Source organism: Bufo bufo, chromosome 6 (genome assembly GCF_905171765.1).
Source record: "Bufo bufo chromosome 6, aBufBuf1.1, whole genome shotgun sequence".
Classification (NCBI taxonomy): domain Eukaryota; kingdom Metazoa; phylum Chordata; class Amphibia; order Anura; family Bufonidae; genus Bufo; species Bufo bufo.
Genome location: NC_053394.1, coordinates 418,179,963 through 418,201,342, shown reverse-complemented (window position 1 = coordinate 418,201,342; position 21,380 = coordinate 418,179,963). Strand labels below are relative to the sequence as shown.

The 21,380-nt window shown below is 46.7% G+C and overlaps 1 protein-coding gene across 2 annotated transcripts in view; it reads right to left on the bottom strand.

Annotated features, from left to right (window-relative positions):
* Positions 1–21,380, bottom strand: part of SLC39A11 (solute carrier family 39 member 11) — a 366,580-nt gene that overhangs the window by 303,826 nt on the left and 41,374 nt on the right. The gene's annotated exons all lie outside the window — the stretch shown is intronic.

Sequence of the window (21,380 nt, the reverse complement as noted above, 5' to 3'; positions counted from 1 at the left end):
CATATATGAAGCAATGGGAGGATGAATTGGAAGAAGACTCTCTATGATTGCCAAGATTTGGTGGAATTCACGCATCATTGCGTCTCTATCTGAGGTGGGTAAGAGGTCCTAATGCGCTGGTATTTGACTCCTTAGAGACTTTCCCATATGTAGTCCAACGTCTCTGGGGCTGTGTTTTTGGGGTTGTGGTCAGGGGGGGCTCTTGAAATGTTCTAAGCTCACTTGGTTTTGTATTTTAGATATACCTACGGCTACCCAAAGATGGATGCCTCTATGTTTTATTGCATCTAAAATTCCTGGAAGACCACTTCGTTAAGCCTTGACATAGTCAAACTGAAGCCTTCTTGGATTATGGTTAATGGGCCATTGGCAATGACTCGGGAAGAGTTTTAAGAACGGACATGGTCCTCCTGGCATTCATACTCTCAGTCCATTAGGCTATGGTCTCATGGGGTTGCAGAAGTAGAAGACTAGTGAGCTTCTGGGCTCTAGCCCATGGCACTCTTTCCCTTGTTTTGAGGGATATCTCCTCCCTTTCTAGGGTTTGGTCTTGCGGGGGAAGTATTGAGCAGGCCAATTTTTCTCCCCCTGCCCAATATCTATGTTCTATTTCAGTTCTTCATTATTTCTTCTTCTCCCCTTTCCAGTCTTTGTGTGTCTAGAGTCTTCCTCTCGTGGTCTTGTTCTCCGTGCTTGGTTCTCCTTGTGGTTATTGAAGTGTTAATTGTTGATAATCACAGTGTTAGCCTTCGGGCTACAGATTTCTCATTCTTTCCACAGTTTATTATATGTTCTGTCATGGTAAGGGGCAAAGTAGCCGTGACACCCTTTTTCTTTATCTTTTATATACTTTCCAATAGTACATGTATTCTTGATGAACCCTCATTCGGCTTTTCAAGATGATTGCGTGCGAGATGTTTTATACATTCTTTGCTCATTTTTTTGCATATACAACTTTTATGAAGACCTATCTGTGGTTACAGGCTACAGTTTAACCCTATGTAGTCTAATCCTGCATTCATGTGTTACTCCCATCTTCCACCATTCCGGTGGAGGCAGGAGCACAGCACTTAAATCGGGATACTCTGTCTAGGAGAGTCTTTTTTATTTTTAAAGCATGCCTGGTCCCATGTAAAAAAAAAATTCTATGTTCAATTTTTTTGCGGTGTGGAGGCACGGACAGAAAACCCACGGAAAGCGCTTCACATACCGTTCCACACTGCTCCTTCCGGATTGCGGACCCATTCAAGTGAATGGGTCTGCATCCGTGAAGCGGTGCACAAAAGGCTGGGGCCAGTATATTGTGGACCCGCTGTTTGCCGGCCGCAACATGGGCACGGCCGGGCAGGAGGCCTTAAGGTGCAACATTCTCTGATCATTGATTTTTTACCAGATTATTACAGTGGTCGGAGCTCAGTTTTTCTGATACAAAGAACGGTGCAGATTTGTTTGCTTGTAGTTGACTGTGGTGCAGAAACCATCCCCCGCTGTTCTTTCTGTACTGCAGACCAAACGAGTCTAAGTGAGGCCAATAGATTACAAAACCTCTTCTTTACGCCAGTCTGTGTCTAGATCCTGCACCAAGTCTACAGAAAATACATATATACTAATAAATGTAATGGATTACTAACTTAAAACGAAATCTTCGTGTGGTTTTCCTGAGACTTTTATACTGATGTCCTATCCTCTGGTGGGGGGGGGGGAATTCTGTGTCCCGACACCCCCACCGATCAGCTGTACGATAAGTTTGCGGTGCTCGTGAGCTTTTAGGCCTCTTCTCAGGCCAGTGATTTCACCTTCATCGGTCACATGACCTCAGTCCCATTCTACCATGATCGGCGGGGGTCCCGTCATATTGTTGATCTATCCTGAAGATAGGCTATCAATATGAAAATCCTGGAAAACCCCTTTAAGACCCATTCACGCGGGGAAATATCAAGCAGTGGTGAAATAATAAGCACTCGGTTAAAGGGTCTTTAAACAGATCTTGAAAGGATTTTCCCTTCAATTAGAAGTGATACTTTATCACTGGGAAAAGCCAATACTTGAGGCACATCCACATGTGCAGGTTTTTTAATGCAGTTTTTGAAGCCAAAATCAGGAGTGGATCAAAAAAGCAAATAGAATATTATGGGCAGATACTACTAATTGTCCTAGTTTTGGATTGAAAAACAGTATCAAATAACCAGCACTTGTGGCCGGACCCTTCCCAATTGTGGCAGGCTGACTGCTGAACAGCTGTCCCCTGTTGTCCGTGTTCCCTGCGTAGCGACACTTCTTTTACCTGCTACACATCGAACTGCAATGGCAAAGGTTGGGGAAAAGAAGGATCGGGCTGTTGGATTTCAACATGCCTGATCCTTTTGTTCTCATGGAATATAAGCCGCTGCCAGGGGTATGAGCCAAGCACGCATCTATTTGGGGATATCATGTCATATAGTCACTTAAAGGGGTTGTCCGGGTTCAGAGCTGAACCCGAACATATTCCTTTCTTCCCCCACTCAGCCCCTCTGACATGAGCATCGGAGCATTTCATGCTCTGGTGCTCTCCCTTGCCCTGCACTGTATTTTGCAAGGCAAAGGCTTTTTTTTAAATATTTTAACATTTTTACACTGATAGGAGGAGGCTTCTGCATAGCAGTGTACCTGGTGGCGACATCGCCGGCACTAATGCGTGGGCTTTAGCACTCCCCTAGCCTTTAAAACAGCTAGGGCAGCGCTAAAGTCCACCCATTAGTGCGGTGACGTCACCGAGAACACTGCTAGGCAGAAGCCTCCTCCTATCAGTGTAAAAATGTACGATGTATAGTAAGTCCCCGGATCTCCAGCAAAAGGCCTTGCCCTGCGCGATTCACCGCAGGGCAAGGGAGAGCATCAGAGCATGAAATGCTCCCTGGCTACTGTCAGAGGGGCTGATTGGGGGGATGAAGGGTATATTAGTCGGATTCAGCTCTGAACCCGGAAAAGCCCCTTTAGTACATAGTATATGCTATTACAGCGACAGAGGAAGTAAATAACTTCTCCTATTTAGGTTTAAAAGGATTTTCCAGGACTTGCCGTAGCTACTGATGACCTACCCTCAGGACAGGTCATCAATAGGAGATCGGTGAAGGTCCAAGACACCAACCAATTGGCTGTTTTGGGCAGCTGTCGATTCCATCAACTATACAATGGATGGAGTTGGAAGCAGAAGGATCTGTCCGATGTGTAGATTTCGTACCTTTACTTGAATGAAAGCGGAGTTGAAGTACCCTGCCCAACGTACAATGCTATCTGCTTCCATCTTCATCCACTGTATAGTTTCCAATGCTGGCGGCATTGCACCTGCTGATCAGCAAGAGAGTGGGTTGTCGGACCCCCAACCAGTCTGATATCTATAATATAATATTTAAGTCCCGGGGGGGAAGGGGAACTCTTATGCCCATGCTGGTTGCCAAGGACAAAAGTCTGGAAGCCTCCATTAGGGTTAGATCAGTCACCAAGAAAAGAGTTGCCTACCGTCATAACTACTTAAACCCCCGAGTCGATCCCTATCGATCCTTCAGAAGCCGTGATGTGAACAGGGATTGAGACGTGGGATTTTGGATAAATAAATGAGACGCACGTAGGTTTCTATTCCTAGAAAGCCTGAGTATCACCGTGACCTCATGGGCTGAACAAAAGGGGCATTTGACGCCCTTGGCTCGATGCCACGTGCAGCCAGCTATACAGTCCCCCATTTTTTGCATGCGTTTGGCACAGATGAAAACGTGAGCCAGTGGACAAGTTATTATCTAGTCTATTGATATTGTTCCATTGTGCAAATAAACGTGATATTGACTGCTGGTCTCACTTACTGTACCATGTGCAAATGAATAAAATCATTTCCTTTGGCATCCCATTACAAAATCTGAAGCGCAACTGAACTGATGTCGAGGTTTCTAAGCCTTTCAGGCGATTTTCTAATTAAAGTTACAGATGGAGCTCCAAGCTGCTGCAGTATGGTACCTAAATAATATATCACGTCTCGTGCCAGTTTATAGAAAAAAAAATCGTCAAAGCCAATCTGAAGATCTGGAGAAACAATATAAAGTGATTATACCCGCAACGTAGGATCGTAAAAACACTCAGCACTCCGATTATGCAAGAATTACGGCTCACTTATTAGGGTATTATTACTTTAAAATTTTAAATCATCACTATCTTTGCTTTACAGGTTCTGATATAAATATAAGTACAAAACCCACCCTCCTTGCAACGTAAGGGCCACATATTACATGGAGAGAGCCAAAAGGGCTCATAAAAGGATTGTTCTCCGCCACCCCTCTCAGTAGGGGAGCACTCTGTTCATAATTACAGATGGGGCAGACTGGCCATAGAGCCTACAGGGAAATTTCCTGGTGGGTCAATGCCCGGGGGGCCGCCGAGCCCTCCTCATGGCCACCGGTCAGGTACATAACAATCTGATGCTCTAAGCATTGTTTAATGCTAGGAGCATCAGGTACCTATGCATCTGGCCAACGGCTGCAGTTGCCATCCTGAACTCAACTGTATCACTGTCCTCAGGACTGTGATACAGTTGAATACAGTATGAAGGCGGCAGTAAGAGCCAGACTTCGAAGCGCGTTTAGTGTAAAGCAATATAATACCTGCACGACCCATGCTCATATGGACTATATCTAATACTTAATTTAATATTATTTGGAAGCGCTTCCGTCTATTCCCTATTCACCTACCTGTATAATTACCTGGACCCTGAACATAGAGGACTACGTAACTTCCTCCACAACACCAGCGCCTGCTGACCGACGCACACGCCGAACACTCGAACATCCCAGTGTGTAGCCACGTGGGACGCCGAGAATATGCAGTCCGATACACAGCAGCAGTGGGAACTCGTGAAGACGCCGGGACAGGTAACAGCGGCCAGTGTATCAGTGTATGGTGGGGCGCCACCAATAACACAGTTATACACTTGCCCGCTTTTATACTCAAACACATAAGGTGAAATTTGGGGACTATACCCTATTATACTAAATCACCTAATATAACCGGGACACTGGAAAGGAAGTGGTGTTTGCAATAACTGAAGATTGCTTGGGCTTGCGGTCTAAGGGAATACATCCGATTGGCACATACCTAACCTCATTACCAAGACGGTTTACTACAATTGATGTGCAATCATAATGCAATTGATGTGCAATTGAAATGTACCATTACTCCAGGCAAAGTTCTCTTAAAATTAGGATCGCCAGCTAGTTTGCTTGCTACAGCCACTGGTTTAATTACTGAGGACTTTTACATTATTGTTTTTACATTGCCTCTTATCTGAAAGTTTTTTTTGTATTTTTTTTTCCCTTTTTATTCCTACTAATATTGATTGTTTTTTAGTACAAACATTATTTCCTTCCTTTGGGAAGTACGCGTATCCACTGTACATCCGCAATATTTTATGTACTATGTATTATTAAACTACTTATTTTATTTTATTTACAAGCGTCCGCGTGATTGCAAATATTGAGTGCCTGTCTACACTATTTCTTCTATATGTACTGTGGTATTTGCTTCTGGTGAGGCCATATATTGTGCTCCACTGAATTATTTCATTCTGCTGAGGCAGTATTCTGTTCTGTACTGTGGTATCTGGTTCTGCTGGGGCGGTATTCTGTTCTGTACTGTGGTATCTGGTTCTGCTGGGGCGGTATTCTGTTCTGTACTGTGGTATCTGGTTCTGCTGGGGCGGTATTCTGTGCTGCACTGTGGTATCTGGTTCTGCTGAGGCAGTATTCTGTTCTGTACTGTGGTATCTGGTTCTGCTGGGGCGGTATTCTGTTCTGTACTGTGGTATCTGGTTCTGCTGGGGCGGTATTCTGTTCTGTACTGTGGTATCTGGTTCTGCTGGGGCGGTATTCTGTTCTGTACTGTGGTATCTGGTTCTGCTGGGGCAGTATTCTGTGCTGCACTGTGGTATCTGGTTCTGCTGGGGCAGTATTCTGTGCTGCACTGTGGTATCTGGTTCTTCTGGGGCAGTATTCTGTGCTGCACTGTGGTATCTGGTTCTGCTGGGGCGGTATTCTGTGCTGCACTGTGGTATCTGGTTCTGCTGGGGCAGTATTCTGTGCTGCACTGTGGTATCTGGTTCTTCTGGGGCAGTATTCTGTGCTGCACTGTGGTATCTGGTTCTGCTGGGGCGGTATTCTGTGCTGCACTGTGGTATCTGGTTCTGCTGGGGCAGTATTTTGTGCTGCACTGTGGTATCTGGTTCTGCTGGGGCAGTATTCTGTGCTGCACTGTGGTATCTGGTTCTGCTGGGGTAGTATTCTGTGCTGCACTGTGGTATCTGGTTCTGCTGGGGCAGTATTCTGTGCTGCACTGTGGTATCTGGTTCTTCTGGGGCAGTATTCTGTGCTGCACTGTGGTATTTGGTTCTGCTGGGGCGGTATATTGTGCTGCACTGTGGTATTTGGTTCTGCTGGGGCAGTATTCTGTGCTGCACTGTGGTATCTGGTTGTGCTGGGGCAGTATTCTGTGCTGCACTGTGGTATCTGGTTCTGCTGGGGCAGTATTCTGTGCTGCACTGTGGTATCTGGTTCTGCTGGGGCAGTATTCTGTGCTGCACTGTGGTATCTGGTTCTGCTGGGGCAGTATTCTGTGCTGCACTGTGGTATCTGGTTCTGCTGGGGCAGTATTCTGTGCTACACTGTGGTATCTGGTTCTGCTGGGGCAGTATTCTGTGCTGCACTGTGGTATCTGGTTCTGCTGGGGCAGTATTCTGTGCTGCACTTTGGTATCTGGTTCTGCTGGGGCAGTATTCTGTGCTGTACTGTGGTATCTGGTTCTGCTGGGGTAGTATTCTGTGCTGCACTTTGGTATCTGGTTCTGCTGGGGCGGTATTCTGTGCTGCACTGTGGTATCTGGTTCTGCTGGGGCAGTATTCTGTGCTGCACTGTGGTATCTGGTTCTGCTGGGGCAGTATTCTGTGCTGTACTGTGGTATCTGGTTCTGCTGGGGCAGTATTCTGTGCTGCACTGTGGTATCTGGTTCTGCTGGGGCAGTATTCTGTGCTGTACTGTGGTATCTGGTTCTGCTGGGGCAGTATTCTGTGCTGCACTGTGGTATCTGGTTCTGCTGGGGCAGTATCCTGTGCTGCACTGTGGTATCTGGTTCTGCTGGGGCAGTATTCTGTGCTGCACTGTGGTATCTGGTTCTGCTGGGGCGGTATTCTGTGCTGCACTGTGGTATTGCAGGCGCCAGCTACTTCTGTTACCCCTGCATACTTGTGTTGCCCCACTTTCTAACATATGAGGCCTCACATGGCCCTATACATACATTGCAGATTTGCTCAGTATTTTGCATCAGTATTTATAGGCCAGAACCAGGTGTAGATTGTAAAGGGTTTTTCCAGGCTCCTGATATTGATAACTTACCTTCAGAGTTGGTCATAAATAGCTGATCTGTGGGGGTCTCATACCCGCCACGTGCTCCAAGCAGTTGTTCCTGGCAGCAGCTGGTGCCGGAACCTCCACTCTCAGTGGAACCAGGAGAACAGCTCCACTCAAAGTGTAGTGGTCGCGCGCGGTGACTGCAGCTCAATTCCTATCAAAGGGTATGGGAGCTGAGCCGGAGTAACCCGGCATGGGCACACCACTTTCGGCACAGCTGTGCTTCTAGCACTGCTCAACGTGGTAGTTCCAGGTCATAATGGGCGTGCCGGGTGTTAGACCCCCACAGATCAGATAGCGATGACCTATCCCTTTAAACAAAGGCAAAACATAATGGAAAGAGTCATATTTGTTCTCTTCTTTGCTTCCACTCCTGATTTTAGTTTTAAAATAATTGATGCAACATACTGATCAAATCTGCAATATGTGAATAAGGCCTAACCATGAGACGACTGAAGTCACCGATTGATCGTTTGGCCTTTTTGGATAATAGAACAATGAACTTGTCTATATAATTTCCTGCCTTAAAAGTGCAGCGCATATGTAGGTGACTGATCTGATTTACAGGGAATGCAAGAGATAAGAAAATAAATAAAGCAAAGCTGCTTCCATCCATAAACAGCGCCACACTCATCCATGGGCTGTGTGTGGTACTGCAGCCCTATAAACCTCATATTAGTCCTTGAAGCCAAAAGGGCAAAAATTAGACTACTTTCACACTTGCGTTTTTAATTCCGGCAGAGGATCTCAATACCGGAATTAAACAGATCCGTTATGATTGTGCACATTAGGATGCATCCGTTCCGTTGGGATGCGGTTGTGTGAAATCAAAACGAAAGAAAACGGAGCCGTCACTAAATACATTTAAAGTTAATGGGTGACGGATCCGGTTTTTTAGCTTCCTAAAAAAAATGGATCTCTCACCATTGACTTACATTGTTTTCAGTGCCGGATCCGTTTTTATGACCGAACACAAAACCGCAGCTTGCAGCGGTTTTGTGTTCAGTCACAACACGGAATGCTGCTAGGACGGAAGACATCCTGATGTATCCTGAACCGATCTCTTTCCATTCAGAAGCATGGGGACTAAACGGAAACTTTCTTTTCCAGTATTGAGATCCTCTGGCGGAACGCAAGTGTGAAAGTTGCCTTAGAAATATAGAAAAGTTTGGCAATAGGGATAGTGATAGGATGGGATGGTACTGGGCACATGTGTAGTCCAATGTGTATGGGGCAGCACGACGGCAGATTTTTCTTTGCCCAAAATACAAGGTCAACCCAAAAATACTTTAAATTATCTAGGTCAGGGATCAGCAACCTGCAGAACTCCAGCTGTTCTGAAACTACAACTCCCGACTGGGAGACGGAAAGAATGTATAGATTTCCATATGTAAATACATCACAGCTCCCACATAAAGATAACCGTTGGCCCCAAAGACATTCAAGATCAACTTGAGCTAAATACCTAAAAGTGACGAACTCGTCTTTATAAAGCGGTATGTGAGATTGCAGCTCATCCCCATTCACTGTAATACTGCAATACCAGACACAGCCTACGGACAAGAGTGGCGCTATATCTGGAAAACACACTGACCCCTTTTTCTAATCAAACTATTTTTCTAAAGAACACCTTTACCAGATTTACTAGAATACTCCCCAGGATTCTGAAGCCCTATTCTCCGGATAGGCCCTCAGTATCAAACTGGCGGGGGTCCGACACCCCGAACCACCCCAGTTAGCTGTTTCCTTGCAACTCTGGTAACTAAAGCACTGCTTGCATTCACTTCAATGGGAGCAGCTTTGCAATTACCAGCTCCGTCCACTGCACAGTATATGGTGCGGTTACGTTTAGATACCAGAAATCCAAGGAAATAGCTGACTGGGGTGTCAGATCCCCGCCAATCTAATATTGATGGCCTATCCTGAAGATTGGTCATCAGTATCTAAGCCCGGAGAACTCCTATAACACTGATGGCCTAGCCTTAGGGTAGACTATCAATGCTTGATTGGTGGGGATCCAACCCCGAGGACCACTGGCGATTATCACAATGACAAGATTGCGCCACTCCCTTGATCCATCATTGTTTACACAGGGACAGCAAGGGGCTCACCCACCTGGGCAGCTGCACCTGGTAATGCAAAGTTACCGGCCGAACACTCATCCGGCCAACGGCTACATCTACAAGAGATCTGAGATCTGATTTAAATTGGGGGTCTGATTGGGGGCCTGAGATGAGGTTTGATTAACATTAGGGGTCTGATCTGAGGTCTGATTAACATTAGGGGTCTGAGCTCAGGTCTGATTGGGGGTCTGAGCTGAGGTCTGATTAACATTAGGGGTCTGAGCTCAGGTCTGATTGGGGGTTTGAGCTGAGGTCTCATTGGGGGTCTAAGCTGAAGTCTGATTAACATTAGGGGTCTGAGCTGAAGTCTGATTAACATTAGGGGTCTGAGCTGAGGTCTGAACTGAGGTCTGATTAACATTAGGGGTCTTATCTGAGGTCTGATTGGGGGGTCTGAGCTGAGGTCAGATTAACATTAGGGGTCTGAGCTGAGGTCTGATTGGGGGGGTCTGAGCTGAGGTCAGATTAACATTAGGGGTCTGAGCTGAGGTCTGATTGGGGGGGTCTGAGCTGAGGTCTGATTAACATTAGGGGTCTGATCTGAGGTCTGATTGAGGGTCTGAGCTAAGGTCTGATTGGGGGTCTGAGCTGATGTCTAATTAACATTAGGGGTCTGATCTGAGGTCTGATTGGGGGTCTTATCTGAGGTCAGATTAACATTAGGGGTCTCATCTGAGGTCTGATTGGCTGAGCTGAGGTCTCATTGGGGGTCTGAACTGAGGTCTGATTAACATTAGGGGTCTGAGCTGAAGACTGATTAACATTAGGGGTCTGATCTGAGGTCTGATTGGCTGTTTGAGCTGAGGTCTCATTGGGGGTCTGATCTGAGGTCTGATTAACATTAGGGGTCTGATCTGAGGTCTGATTGAGGGTCTGAGCTAAGGTCTGATTGGGGGTCTGAGCTGAGGTCTGATTGGGGGTCTGAGCTGATGTCTGATTGGGGTTCTGAGCTGAGGTCTGATTGGGGGGTCTAAACTGAAGGCTGATTAACATTACAGGTCTGAACTGAGGTCTAATTAACATTAGGGGTCTGATCTGAGGTCTGATTGGGGGTCTGAGCTGATGTCTGATTGGGGGTCTGAGCTGAGGTCTGATTGGGGGTCTGAGCTGAGGTCTGATTGGGGGTCTGAGCTGAGGTCTGATTGGGGGTCTGAGCTGAGGTCTGATTGGGGGTCTGAGCTGAGGTCTGATTGGGGGGTCTAAACTGAAGGCTGATTAACATTAGAGGTCTGAACTGAGGTCTAATTAACATTAGGGGTCTGATCTGAGGTCTGATTGGGGGTCTTATCTGAGGTCAGATTAACATTAGGGGTCTCATCTGAGGTCTGATTGGCTGTTTGAGCTGAGGTCTCATTGGGGGTCTGAACTGAGGTCTGATTAACATTAGGGGTCTGATCTGAGGTCTGATTGGGGGTCTGAGCTGAGGTCCGATTAACATTAGGGGTCTGAGCCGAGGTCTGAACTGTGGTCTAATTAACATTAGGGGTCTGATCTGAGGTCTGATTAACATTGGAAGTCTGATTTGATGTCTGATTGGGAGTCAGTAGCACTGGGGGTCTGATTAGTTGCCCAAACACTGCAAGGAATCGAAAGGGTGAAAGAAGAAAAATAAGAAGAAGAAAAAAGAAACACAAGAGTGTCTTGTAAAAAAAAACATAATCAGCAGGGAATATGCAAATAAAAGTGATTCTGGATTTAAAAGGTCACCGCCGTGTCGTTGCAAAGTGACCAAATGACAGCAAAGTACCCGTTCAGAATAATTGTCTCACCGGGAAACAGAGCAACTCGGTGACAATGATGAGACACGTTCAGGAAGCACTTTTCAAATGGCATCAGGAACAATAATTGAGGCACGACTGTCCTATAATGAGAGGGTGATTTAGTCCTTTCAAATAAAAGCTAACAAGCTCAGATGTTTATTAGGGGTTTTTTAGACAGATAAAAAAGGAAAATCAAAGAAAACCTGACTGATCCTGTTCTATTATACTGCAATTCAAAGAGGACCTTTCATTCCAATAAAAAAATCTAAACTAAGCATACAGACATGGAGAGCGGCGCCCAGGGATCTCCCTGCACTTACTATTATCCCTGGGCGCCGCTCCGTTCTCACGGTATAGGCTCCGGTATCTTCAGATTTTCGGCTCAACTGGGAGGAGCCTGCCGGCGTCTCCTTCTCCCAGGCTGTAGCGCTGGCCAATCGCAGCGCTCAGCTCATAGCCCGAGAGGTTTTTTTTTTCTCCCAGGCTATGAGCTGAGCCCTGCGATTGGCCAGCGCTCCAGCCTGGGAGAATGAGACGCCGGCAGGCTCCTCCCAGTTGAGCCGAAAATCTGAAGATACTGGAGCCTATACCGTGAGAACGGAGCGGCGCCCAGGGATAATAGTAAGTGCAGGGAGATCCCTGGGCGCCGCTCTCCATGTCTGTATACTTAGTTTCGATTTTTTATTGGAATGAAAGGTCCTCTTTCAAAGAAAAAGTTTTCTATTCCTGTCCCATGAGGTATCCTGTTTTCCCAGTTTGTCGTCTCCTCTCCACTGAGAATATATATATATATATAGTTCAGGTGGTTAAAGGGTTAAAGATATACAGTGTGTGTGTGTGTGTGTATATATATTGTGGGAGATTAGCTGGTGGGGATCACCTTTTCTGAAAACAGACAGTCCGTATGCAGGCAGTTTCTTTGAAAGTCTGGCTGGTTGCCAGGTTTATTTAGCCCAAAAGGTTTGCACAGCAGAAAACAAACAAAACAGAAAGTAAATCCTTGCCGTCTGGCGCTAAGCTATACAGTTATGTCCTGACTATACGGTGTGGGGCTGCTCCCCGACACCGCCAACACAAATGGTAAAGCAAACCTTTTGTTTCACTTGCATCCAAACATAGCTCTCCCTTCAGCCACACAGGTTACAATCCTGAGACTCAGCACATGAGAGACCTGTTGTGCTCTCTTCCTGTTTATTTAAAGTCCACCTGGAGGTGAACTCCAGTGAACCACAATCTCTGGACTGGAACCAAGCCTTAGAGGCTGGAAAAACCCGGGCCGGATTCCGGTTCAGTCCCTCACAACAGAGCGCATGCGAGGTGAAACATACCTATCATCCACCACCTCGCCTCGCATACCGTCACATAGGGCTGCACGATATATCGCAAAAATAATCGAATCGCGATAATCGGCAAATGCGATATAGCGATTCGGCCGACCCGAAAATGCCGCGATTATATATGAAGGGGCCCCTATTGATAAAATGGCCAGCCTCTGTACTTACTTTCACGATGAATGCACTGCTGCGAGCGGGAGCGAGCGAGGCAGCCGGCCGGCGCGTGACTGACGTCACTTAGTCACGCTCCTGCTTCCTGAATTAAGTGGGAGGAGCGTGACAGTGACGTCAGTCACGCGCCGGCCGGTGTTCTATAAAAAAGCCTTAAGCCGTGAAAAAGCCTCAAGTCACGTGGTGTGCTCATAATCAGTTATACGGTGGCCGCTCGCTCGGCAGTAATCCTTCACCAGCATCCATAATCCAGCATATTGGGGGGCATTGCTGGCTTTGATCCGGGGGGTGGTGCAGCATATTGGGGGGCATTGCTGGCTTTGATCCGGGGGGCTGCAGCATATTGGGGGGCATTGCAGTGTGAGACAACAAAACAAAAGATCTTCTTACACTGTTGGGCGCACGCACGTGCGGCGTCCGTGCGCGAGTTAGCCAGCGCTGACTGTAATTTTACTTTAACCTGCACGATGTTACTGCACTTGCGTGGAGGGGCCGACACACCCACTACGTCACGTGGGTTAAGGGTTTTTGCCGAGCGAGCGCTGGCTGTAATTTCTCTTTAGCAGTGCACTGCGGGAGCACACACACACACCCCCTTCCCCGGCACACCACGTGACTTAAGGCTTTTTCACAGCTTAAGGCTTTTTCATAGAACACCGGCTCGCTCGCTGGCGCTCTCTGCAGTGCATTCATAGTGAATGTACAGAGGCTGGCCATTTTATGAATAGGAGAGTTATGTGCGCAGTTTAGGGCACATGAGGGGACACATAGGGCCATGAGGGGGACCAGCATAAGATGCTATATGTGTGTCTTATGCTGGCCCCCCTCGTGGCCCCATGTTTCATAGAACACATCCCCTATAACAGTGCCATCCACAGGTCCCCCATAAGTGTCCTCCACAGATCCCCCATAACAGTGTCCTCCACAGATCCCCCATAACAGTGTCCTCCACAGATCCCCCATAACAGCGTCCTCCACAGATCCCCCACATAACAGTGTCCTCCACAGATCCCCCATAACAGTGTCATCCACAGATCCCCCACATAACAGCGTCCTCCACAGATCCCCCACATAACAGTGTCCTCCACAGATCCCCCACATAACAGCGCCATCCACAGATCCCCCATAACAGTGCCATCCACAGATCCCCCACATAACTATGTCATACCCAGCCGCGTCAGCGGCTCATATGGGAAAATCCAAGCAAATAGACCTCTAGCACAATTCCCTTAAAATATCGCATCGCACATAGTTATCGCAATTTTTAGGGCCCTAATCGCAATCGCACAAAATTCCCATATCGTGCAGCCCTACCGTCACAATATATATATATATATATATATATATATATACACATACACTGCTCAAAAAAATAAAGGGAACACAAAAATAACACATCCTAGATCTGAGTTAATTAAATATTCTTCTGAAATACTTTGTTCTTTACATAGTTGAATGTGCTGACAACAAAATCACACAACAATTAAAAAATGGAAATTTAAAGTGGAAAAACACACTACAGGCTGATCCAACTTTGATGTAATGTCCTTAAAACAAGCCAAAATGAGGCTCAGTAGTGTGTGTGGCCTCCACGTGCCTGTATGACCTCCCTACAACGCCTGTGCATGCTCCTGATGAGGTGGCGGACGGTCTCCTGAGGGATCTCCTCCCAGACCTGGACTAAAGCATCTGCCAACTCCTGGACAGTCTGTGGTGCAACGTGACGTTGGTGGATAGAGCGAGACATGATGTCCCAGATGTGCTCAATTGGATTCAGGTAGGGGGAACGGGCGGGCCAGTCCATAGCATCAATGCCTTCGTTTTGCAGGAACTACTGACACACTCCAGCCACATGAGGTCTAGCATTGTCTTGCATTAGGAGGAACCCAGGGCCAACCGCACCAGCATATGGTCTCACAAGGGGTCTGAGGATCTCATCTCGGTACCTAATGGCAGTCAGGCTACCTCTGGCGAGCACATGGAGGGCTGTGCGGCCCTCCAAAGAAATGCCACCCCACACCATTACTGACCCAATGCCAAACCGGTCATGCTGGAGGATGTTGCAGGCAGCAGAACGTTCTCCACGGCGTCTCCAGACTCTGTCACGTCTGTCACATGTGCTCAGTGTGAACCTGCTTTCATCTGTGAAGAGCACAGGGCGCCAGTGGCGAATTTGCCAATCTTGGTGTTCTCTGGCAAATGCCAAACGTCCTGCACGGTGTTGGGCTGTAAGCACAACCCCCACCTGTGGACGTCGGGCCCTCATATCACCCTCATGGAGTCTGTTTCTGACCGTTTGAGCAGACACATGCACATTTGTGGCCTGCTGGAGGTCATTTTGCAGGGCTCTGGCAGTGCTCCTCCTGTTCCTCCTTGCACAAAGGCGGAGGTAGCGGTCCTGCTGCTGGGTTGTTGCCCTCCTGCGGCCTCCTCCACGTCTCCTGATGTACTGGCCTGTCTCCTGGTAGTGCCTCCATGCTCTGGACACTACGCTGACAGACACAGCAAACCTTCTTGCCACAGCTCGCATTGATGTGTTATCCTGGATAAGCTGCATTACCTGAGCCACTTGTGTGGGTTGTAGACTCCGTCTCATGCTACCACTAGAGTGAAAGCACCGGCAGCATTCAAAAGTGACCAAAACATCAGCCAGGAAGCATAGGAACTGAGCAGTGGTCTGTGGTCACCACCTGCAGAACCACTCCTTTATTGGAGGTGTATTGCTTATTGCCTATAATTTCCACCTGTTGTCTATCCTATTTGCACAACAGCATGTGAAATTGATTGTCACTCAGTGTTGCTTCCTAAGTGGACAGTTTGATTTCACAGAAGTGTGATTGACTTGGAGTTACATTGTGTTGTTTAAGTGTTCCCTTTAATTTTTTTGAGCAGTGTGTATATATATATATATATATATATATATATATATATATATTTATTAGGGATTGACCGATATTGATTTTTTAGGGCCGATACCGATACCAATAATTTGTGAATTTTCAGGCAGATAGCCAATAATTTATACCGATATTCTGGGAATTTTTTTTTTTTTTTTTAATCCTACACAAATCTGCTGAAAATTAATATGTTTATTGTTAACGTGTAGTTTTTTTTTTTTGTAAATCTTTATTTTTCATTTATACTTAATATTTTTTTTTTTTTTGTTTTTTACTAACTTTTAGCCCCCTTAGGGACTAGAACCCTGATCTCTATCAGGGTGAATAGGAGCTCACACTGTCCCTGCTGCTCTGTGCTTTGTGCACACAGCAGCATGGAGCTTATCATGGCAGCCAGAGCTTCAATAGCATCCTGGCTGCCATGGTAACCGATCGAAGCCCCAGGATTACACTGCTGGGGCTCCGATCGGAGGAGCAGGGGAGAGGGGATCCTGTGGCCACTGCCACCCATGATTAAAACTGGGGGGGCTTGGGTGGGGGGGGGCGCACTGTGCCACCAATGTTTTTAATACTGGGGTGGGGGGCACACTGCGCCACCAATGATTAATACTGGGGGGGCGCACTGCGCCACAAATGAAGATAAGTCTCTCAATCATTCATATACAGGAGGCGGGAGCTGGCTGCAGAATCACATAGCCGTCTCCCGACCTCTATGAGCGGTAGCTGCGATCCGCGGCACCTGAGGGGTTAACTACCGCAGATCGCAGCTACCGCTCATAGAGGTCGGGAGCCGGCTATGTGATTCTGCAGCCAGCTCCCGCCTCCTGTATATGAATGAATGAGAGATTTCTCTTCATTGGTGGCGCAGCGGCCACAGCCCCTCTCCTTCTCTTGTCCTCCTTCCTCTCATTGGCAGCAGCGGCAGCAGCAGCACAGGGGGAGGAGACACTGCTTCCTTCTCCCCTGTGCTGCTGAGGGAACACGGAGAGCACTGTCATCAGCGCGATCCTTGTTCCCCATACGTTATCGGAATATCGGCAAAATAGATGCCGATACCGTTAACGGTCAAAATACTGAATATCGGCCGATAATATTGGTAAAACCGATAATCGGTCAATCCCTAATTATATATATATATATATATATATATATATATATATATATATATATATATATATATATATTTATATACATACATACACACACTATATTTTTCCCTATATAAGACACACTTTTTCCCCCCAAAGTGGCAGCACATCTTATAGGAAAAATACTAATGAGCACTTCCATTATGGAAGCACTTATTAGTACAGTAGGACCAGGGAGTGGTGAATACAGCACTCCTTGTGCTGGCTTTGTACTCACTGCTCCATGGTCCCATGGTCTTCGTCTGCCGGCACCACACTCTGTGCTGTGACCCGTGCACAGCGTAAGGACTGTGCAGCATCAGGTAACAGCACAGTGCTGGATCTCAGGAGCAGCGGCGTCCGGAACAGGATAAGCGAGTTGATTTTTATTATTTTTCGTCTGATCAGAAATCTGATTAACATTGGGGGTCTGATTTGAGGTCTGATTAGGGGTCATTAACATTGGGGGTCTGACCTGAGGACTGATTGGGAGTCTGATCAGAGGTCTGATTAGGGTGGTCCGATCTGAGGTCTAATAAATATTGTGAGTCTGATCTGAGGTCTGATTAACATTGTGGGCCCGAATATCTGGTTTCCGCAATGTCAAGCTGTCATCTCTGCTGGGCTTTATCGTTCTGACTTTAGTGCTGACATGCCTGTACAATGCCAAGGACAGTTACCGGCTGCAGTGGTTACCTGCAGTGTACAGCACACCATGGCTGAATTGGCAGGGAGTAGAGAAGCTACTAAACAGTGGAGAAAGATATATGGATCGCACATCCCATGCATTGATCCATTGCTTCTCAGCCTAATTTATAAACCTCTCCATGGAGGCACTCAGAATTCGGCCACCGGCCTGGATTCTGAGAGACCACATGGGGAGGTGAGCTTCTGAGATCTGTTCATATTGTGCAGTGCTGCATGGTAGCTGTTGTTGCTGTGCATGTGGGCTGGTGGGGCCAAGTGCCATGGGGGCTTAGCCTAACAGTAATGGTGCTGTTGGTACGCTGGGTCTCGCCGCCTGCAGGTGCTGTGGTGGTTGCCAATTAGAGTAGGAACCCACTCAATAGAGGCCACCTTGATGCGGTGAGTGGGCTATGCATTCTGATCAAAACAAATTGCCTCAATGGAGATGTTTACTGCAGGAGCCGAAGCTCAAATTCGGCATGTGCAATTGCTGTTCCCGAAGCTGAACTTGAGCTTCTGCAGCCTGCACCGCTACCCGGAGCAGCAGCGCAGATCAGATCAGGACCAGGCTAGATGACCAACCCTGTCCATCAACAGGCAGGTGAGTGCTTCTTCACATGTATGGACAGCCCCTCCCCGGCGAAGAGCTCCTGCTAATGAGACAAATCGATTCTTAGCATCCATACACTTACTGCATATATATATATCATATGTTCATGTCCACTCTTCACTATTGTTTGCATATAACATCTTTCATTTCCTTACTGGCCTCACTGTACGGGGACACAAGAGCGATCCTTTGTGTATTTTTGGACATTTGTTTGCTCAGTAAGGCTACTTTCTCACCAGCATTTTTGCTGGATCCGGCAGGGTTTAGCAAAAACTCTTCCGTTACTGATAATACAACCGTCTGCATCCGTTATGAACGGATCCGGTTGTATTACCTTTAACATTGCCAAGACCTAGTTTTCTATTGTGTCAGACTGTGCCAGAGAAAACGGATCAGTCCCCATTGACTTGCATCAGGGGTCATGCCGGATCCGTCTTGCTCTGCATCCCAGGATGGAAAACAAACTACAACATGTTGCGGTTTTCTCTCCGGTCTGGGAACGCAACTAAACGGAACGGAATGCATTTGGGAGCGCTCCGTTCTGTTCAGTTCAGTCTTGTCCCCATTGACAATGAATGGGGACAAAACGGAAGCGTTTTTTTCCGTTATTGAGCCCCTATGGCGGATCTCAATACCGAAAAACTAAAATGCTAGTGTGAAAGTAGCCTAATTGTGCTCTAGTGACATATATTGCTCTTTCCAACTGCGTATTTAATATATGTTAGGAAAAAAAACCTAGACCTAAAATCAATCATTGAGTAACCTTCAATTGAGACTCCTGATCCTTTTCACACACAACTGTTGGCTATATGGTAATGATTTTAACACATTCCTAAAATGTGCACGGTCATACCCAAGCATCGGGTTCCTATCCATAGGTTTTGTAAACGAACATGCACAAATAATATACAAAGGATGTGCGATCCAGTTCCGTTTTTCTCCCCCTGATATATGCAGAAGTCTGCATATAAGTGGTAATTGACCTGAAGTTCCTGATAGACATGTTGTGTTAGACAACTGTTCACATGGTGCAGTACTGCGTGTGGCCTTTGCTTTTGTGGCGCTGTGCTGGTGGGTTGGTGGGACCCAGTGCTATGGGTGGCATTGTCGGACAGCAGGGTTACTGTTTGACTCCTGGGTCCTGCCGCCTACTAGGGCAGTGCCGCCTTGTCACCGCATTGTGCTGCGCCTTTTTGTCAGAGTAGGTCCCACTCAAAGGCGACCTTTGCGTAGTGAGGGGGCTTATGCCTTTTGATCAAACGTTACACTAATGCCTCTTGTACAGCATGTAGTATGGGGGGGCTGTACACTTTAATATTGCGCTGAGAAGCGAGTTTAATTAGATCTAAGCATAGCATTGTGGATGTGCGATCCAGTTCTGTTTTTCTCCCCTTGATATAAGGTCTGATTAACATTGGGGTCTGACTGGGGGCCTGAGCTGAGGTCTAATTAACATTGGGGGTCTGATCTGAGTTCTGATTAGGAGTCTGATCTGAGGTCAGATTAACATTGGGGGTCTGATTGGTCATATAAGCTGTGGTGTAAACTGAGGTCTGAAAAATATTTTTTTTCTTATTTTCCTCCTCTAAAACCTAGGTGCGTCTTATAGACCGAAAAATAAGGTACATACAAATATTGGTCAATAGTGAAGAGTGGACATGAACATGTTGATGGCTTTTTGCAGAGACATCATGTCCTACAGAAGACCACCTAATACGAGGGATACATTGTTCAGAAATTATATGGGAACGCAGAAAACAAGTGTGCAGTCTAATTTAGCAGCACGGAAATTGGGCAGCTATCTCTGTTTAAATTGCGTGAATTGTAAACTTTTTAAAAAGGGTGAGTTTTTTACTCATCCTGGTAAGACATAAAATGAAACATGACTTGACTTGCAATTCCTTCCTTCCCCATTGAAATGAAGGAGGCTGATACCAAGGCGCGATACCAAGCACAGCAGCCGCAGTACAATGTACGGCGCTGTGCTTGGCGAGCTGCAAGAAGGCACAGAAGCGCCACTGCCTTCGCAAACAGCTGATCAGTGGGGGTCCCGGGTGTCGGATCCCCGCGGATCAGATACTGATGACCTATCCTGAGGATAGGTCATCAGTATCCAAATCTCGGAAGAAGGGAACATACTTCCCCTCACCAATCCTCTGCACTGTTCTCCCCCTCCTGGTCCTAGTATGACTAGTGGAAATGCCAGTAAAGGCCTGTTCAGCCAGCATATTGTGATGGGACCAGGAATGTGGGATGTGCTGCTGGCAATATGCAAAGTGAATGGGGTATAAATTATCCTAATTATCCTAATAACGACTGATCGCCCCACTATTCATTTTGCATCAGGCAGTGTGCCCGATCTGCATTTCCTAAGCATAGAGCATTGCCATTTGATACCTTCTAGATTACAAAAGCCAAGGAAGGCAATGATTGTGCCCTCCCTGCACCCAAATGAAGAAAATATTCCCCTGCAGGGTCACAGTATTCCGACATCCATAGCTCACCCTGGGTCATTTATCTGTTTCCAGCTTTTTATTGCTCCCCAGTTCAGTTTAACAAGGACTCGCAAACAAAACCGTATCATGCGTATTTGCAAGATCTGAGTGAAAGGATGCCTCATAGCATTTTCATCAGCGATGTTACATGCCTCCTTATTGCCTAGTAGCAGGCGCTCAATGACACTGGAAATTATGGAAAATGACAGGACAATGGCTGCCGCATGTCCTGTATGGTATTCCCACGGTAAAATATAAGGGTACTTTCACACTAGCGTTTTTGTTTTCCGGTATTGAGTTCCGTCACAGGAGCTCAATACCGTAAAAAAAACGGATCACTTTTATCCTAATGCATTCTGAATGGAGAGCAATCCGTTCAAGATGCATCAGGATGTCTTCAGTTCAGTCCCTTTTAAGTTTTTTGGACGGAGAAAATACCGCAGGATGCTTCAGTTTTATCTCCGGCCAAAAACACTGAACACTTGCCGGAATGCCGGCATTAATTTACATTGAAGTGTATTAGTGCCGGATCCGGCATTAAGTGTTCCGGCAAAACGAATCCGGCTTTTCGGTCTGCGCATGTGCAGACCTTTAAAAATGCAAAAAAATGAATACCAGATCCGTTTTTCCAGATGACACCAGAGAGACAGATCTGGTATTGCAATGCATTTGTCAGACGGATCAGCATCCGGATCAGTCTGACAAATGCCATCAGTTTGCGTCCGGATTGGCTGCCGGAATCTTCTGCCGCAAGT